Source organism: Eriocheir sinensis, chromosome 19, assembly GCF_024679095.1.
Source record: "Eriocheir sinensis breed Jianghai 21 chromosome 19, ASM2467909v1, whole genome shotgun sequence".
In the NCBI taxonomy this organism is placed as follows: Eukaryota; Metazoa; Arthropoda; class Malacostraca; order Decapoda; family Varunidae; genus Eriocheir; species Eriocheir sinensis.
In genome coordinates this window covers 11482641-11487640 of record NC_066527.1, presented here as the reverse complement: position 1 = coordinate 11487640, position 5000 = coordinate 11482641, and the positions used below count along the sequence as shown (strand labels likewise).

Below are 5000 nucleotides of genomic sequence, written 5' to 3'. Positions count from 1 at the left end.
GAGAAGTTGAAGGTGGAGGAGGAGGTGGAGGAGGAGGAGGAGGAGGATTAAGAGCAGGAGCAGGAGGAGGAAGAAGAAGAAAAAGAAGCGGAATAGCTGACATACCGTTTATAAGTGTTGTCGAAGGTCATGGACGGAAGAGGAGGGGAAGGAAGACGAAGAAGAGGAGGCGGAGGAAAAAGAGGAAGAGGATATAAGTGTATAGGAGAGATACTTTGAGGTGGTAACGGAGAAAACATGAAGAAGCAAACGACCATGAAATAAGTGAACGTGAGTTGAAGGAGGAAGAGGAGGAGGAGGAAGAGGACGAAAGGAATACATTATAGGAAAGCTGTTGGGAAGAGGTGGGGAAGAATAGGTGAAGGACGTTTGGGTAAGAAGAATGATGAGAGAGGAAGCAGGAGGAGAAGGAGAATGAGGAGGAGGAGAAGGAAGGAGGAGGAGGAGGAGGATTGGAGGAAAATAAAAATACAGAAAAGAAAGGAAAAGAGGAACAGAGGAAAGGGAAAAGAGGGAAAAAGGGAGGAGGAGGAGGAGGAGGATAAGAAATGGAGGAGGGTAAAAGTAGATGGTGTTGATGATTTTAAGTAACGATGGCGATGGAGGTGAATGTGGTGGTGGTGGTGGTGTATATGGTGGTGGTGGTGGTGGGGGGGGGTGATAAGAACATAAAAAAACAAAAGAACGTAACGAGACTGTATAACGGTGGTGGTGGTAGTGGTGGTGGTGGTGGTAGGGGTGGTGGTGGTGGTGGTGGTGGTGGTGGTAGTGGTGGTGGTTGAAATTATTATAGTAGCTCTGGTGGTGGTGATTTTTCTATTTTCTTCTTCTTCTTCTTCTTTTCTTCTTCTTCTTCTTCTTCTTCTTCTTCTTCTTCTTCTTTTTCTTTTCCTTCTTTTTTTCATCTTCTGCATCTTCTTCTTCTTCTTCCTTTTTATTTTCTTCTTCATCTTTTTTTTTCTTCTTCTCCTTGCTCTTCTTCTTCTTTTTCTTCTTCTAATTCATTTTCCGCTTCTTCCTCTTCTTCTTCTTTATATTCTCATCGACTTTCTATTCATTTCATCATATTTTTACCATCTTTATTGTTATCTTCACCAACAACGTCGTTTCATAATCATCATCATCATCATTATTATTACTATTTTTATCATTATTAATAGTGTTTCATAGTCGACGTCTTAGCCTTTGCCTTTCCCATCTCCTCTCTCCTGTTTCCTTCGCTATGATCTTTCGCTCAACGCACATTCCTTCGTCTGTCGCTGCCCGCATGCCATCTCGCGTGTGTGGCAAAATGCAGGTCGAGAACGAATGTATTTTTACCATTTTTATTATTATGATTATTATTATTATTGTTATTATTATTATTATTATTATTGTTATTATTATTATTATTATTATTATTGGTGGTGGTGATGGTGGTGGTGGTGTTCCAGTTGTTGTTGTTCTTGTTCTTTATGGGTTATTAGATCCGCTGTTTTACTTGCATGCTCTCTCTCTCTCTCTCTCTCTCTCTCTCTCTCTCTCTCTCTCTCTCTCTCTCTCTCTCTCTCTCTCTCTCTCTCTCTCTCTCTCTCTCTCTCTCTCTCTCTCTCTCTCTCTCTCTCTCTCTCTCTCTCTCTCTCTCTCTCTCTCTCTCTCTCTCTCTCTCTCTCTCTCTCTCTCTCTCTCTCTCTCTCTCTCTCTCTCTCTCTCTCTCTCTCTCTCTCTCTCTCTCTCTCTCTCTCTCTCTCTCTCTCTCTCTCTCTCTCTCTCTCTCTCTCTCTCTCTCTCACTCACAACCGTATTCAATATGTCCTTGCGACAAGGCATCGTCCCTTCGGATTGGAAAAAGGCTAACGTGACACCGATTTTTAAGAAAGGAGACAAAAAAATACCAGGTAACTACCGACCCATTAGTCTAACTTCAATTGTAGGTAAGCTACTTGAGAGCATAATTAGACACAAAATTGTGAGTTACCTCGAAAGACACTCATTAATTGGGGATTCACAACATGGCATCCGTAACAAAAGATCCTGCCTTTCAAACCTATTGACCTTTTATAACGACCTCTTCTCAGTTTATGACGTAACCAAATCATTGGACTTAGTCTATCTTGATTTCCAGAAAGCGTTTGATAAAGTCCCACATCATAAATTACTTTATAAATTAAAGCAAATAGGTATTGACGGTCAAGTAAACCAATGGATCGCAAATTGCTTGAGCAACAGACAACAAAGAGTGGTGATTGACTGATTTAACTCAGAGTGGGCGCCGGTCACTAGTGGCGTTCCTCAGGGCTCGGTTCTTGGCTCAGTGCTCTTCATTATTTACATCAACGACATGGATGTTGGACTCAATAATCACATTAGTAAATTTGCAGACGACACAAAGATTGGTAACTCGGTTTTCACTGACGAAGACAGGCAAAGCCTCCAAGAGGATTTGCACAAAATTTCAGCTTGCTCGGGTAGATGGGAGATGCCCTTTAATGTAGACAAGTGCCAGGTCCTTCAAGTTGGAACAAGAAATAAGAAGTTCGATTACAAAATGCGCGGCGTTAAACTCACAAGCGTTCAATGCGTTAAGGACCTGGGGGTCAAAATCGCGTCAAACCTCAAATTCTCACATCAATGCATCAATGCAGCAATTAAAGCGAACAGAATGTTGGGCTTCATTAAAAGAAACTTGTTATTCAAGAATAAAGATGTAATACTTCCGCTCTAAAATAGTTTAGTCAGACCCCACTTGGAATATGCGGTACAGTTTTGGTCTCCTCACCATGCAAAGGACATTCCTAAATTAGAAGGTGTTCAGCGTCGGGCAACAAAAATGATCCCTTCCTTGCGCAACAAATCCTAAGAAGAAAGGCTTTCCACCCTTAACATGTTCTCTCTTGAGAAACGTCGCCTCCGAGGAAAACTGATCGAATGTTTTAAAATACTTAATGGTTTCACGAATGTAGACAGAACCAAATTGTTTATGATCGATGACACTTTGCGAACAAGGAACAATGGCATAAAACTCAAATGTAGACAAGTAAATTCAGACTGCACCAAATTTTTCTTCACCAACGTTGTAGTGCGAGAATGGAATAAGCTCCCACCGTCAGTGGTCCAATGTAACACGATTGACTCCTTTAAAAACAAGCTCGACCGTCACTTCCTTGAACTTAATATTAACTAGAGTAGAAAAGCAACGTTTTTGAGCCATCTGATTAGTGTAGATTCACTTAGGTTTAAGGACAGACCACCTAGTCTGGACCATGGGGTCTGTGTGGTCTGATTTTCTATGTAATTCTCTCTCTCTCTCTCTCTCTCTCTCTCTCTCTCTCTCTCTCTCTCTCTCTCTCTCTCTCTCTCTCTCTCTCTCTCTCTCTCTCTCTCTCTCTCTCTCTCTCTCTCTCTCTCTCTCTCTCTCTCTCTCTCTCTCTCTCTCTCTCTTCTGTGTAAAAGAGAGAGAGAGAGAGAGAGAGAGAGAGAGAATCATTTGACTGAAGTAAATGTGTTGCGTCCGTAGTGTGGCGCAGTCTCTCTCTCTCTCTCTCTCTCTCTCTCTCTCTCTCTCTCTCTCTCTCTCTCTCTCTCTCCTTTCTCTATAACTCCTCCGTTCCTCTCTCCTCTGCCGCTTTATCTCGCTCCTCCCTCCCTGCCACTCGTTCCTTCCCCCTCTCCCCTCCATATTAGCTCCCCTCCTAAGGCTTTGTGTGCGTAAAGTCTTATGTATGTAATACTTTAAGTAGTACTTGTACGTTTTTTTATGTGTACAAGGCATCTTCATCTGTGTATGCAACAGTATTTAAGGGACTGTGTGTGTGTGTGTGTGTGTGTGTGTGTGTGTGTGTGTGTGTGTGTGTGTGTGTGTGTGTTTAGTCAAAAGAATCGTTGAAACATGTCATACTGAAAATAATAAAAATATGAATAAGAAAAAGATTAATAAACTACAAACTACAACTTTTACTCTTAAAAATAATGATAATAAAAAGTAATAATAATGTTAATGGTAATTATAATATATAATCATGATAACAATAATGATAATATTTAGTATTATCATTAGTAGTAGTAGTGTTACCCGTGTTTCCTTCCTCCTTCACGCGACTTGTCGAAAATGTCCTTACATTATTATTTTTTTGTAATTATTATTATTATTATTTTCATTATTAGTATTTTCATTATTATTATTATTATTATTATTATTATTATTATTATTATTATTATTATTATTATTATTATTATTATTATTATTATTATTATTATTATTATTATTATTATTATTATTACCTAGGCCTACGAAGTTGGGAAGATGTCATAATTTCGGTCCGGTCAATATGTTTATTTATTTGTTTGTTTGTTTGTTTCTTCGTGAACAGCCTGCTGTGCACAATTTTGCAGATATCTCAACCAATATTTCAAGGAAGCTTCGGTGCCATCCAGAATAGAACCCATTATTTTTATTTTATTTCAAAGGTCAAAAGGTCGCACAAAACGTCATTTTGGCCATAAATTCGGTTCTCTTCATCGTAGAGCCTTCAGACTTGATTCATATTTTAGCTCATGGAAAGACGCACCTTGCATGGCCTTGACAAAAACCTTTGACCTTGACCTCGAAAAGTTCGCCCAAGGTCAGTTTCCAAAAAAATAGAATTTCATCAAATTTCGAAACAAAAGCTTCCATATGATGCACCTTGCATCCAGAATAGAACCCATTAATTTTCTTATGTCAATGGTCAAAGGTCAAGGTCAAGGTCGCACAAAACGTCATTTTGACCCTAGCTTCGGTTCTCGTCATCGTAGAGACTTCAGACTTGGTTCATATTTTAGCTCATGTAAAGATGCACCTTGCATGGCCTTGACCTTGACCTTTGACCTTGACCTCGAAAAGTTTGCCCAAGGTCAAAGTTTCCCCAAAAAATAGAATTTCATCAAATTTCGAAACAAATGCTTCCATATGATGCACCTTGCATGGCCTTGACCTTGACCTTTAACCATGATCTCGAAAGGTTCGCCCAAGGTCAAAGTTT

General features: G+C 39.8%; 1 protein-coding gene across 25 annotated transcripts in view; it reads left to right on the top strand.

Annotated features, from left to right (window-relative positions):
• The window catches only part of LOC127000684 (glucose transporter type 1-like), a 227840-nt gene that overhangs the window by 11071 nt on the left and 211769 nt on the right, over positions 1-5000 (top strand). The gene's annotated exons all lie outside the window — the stretch shown is intronic.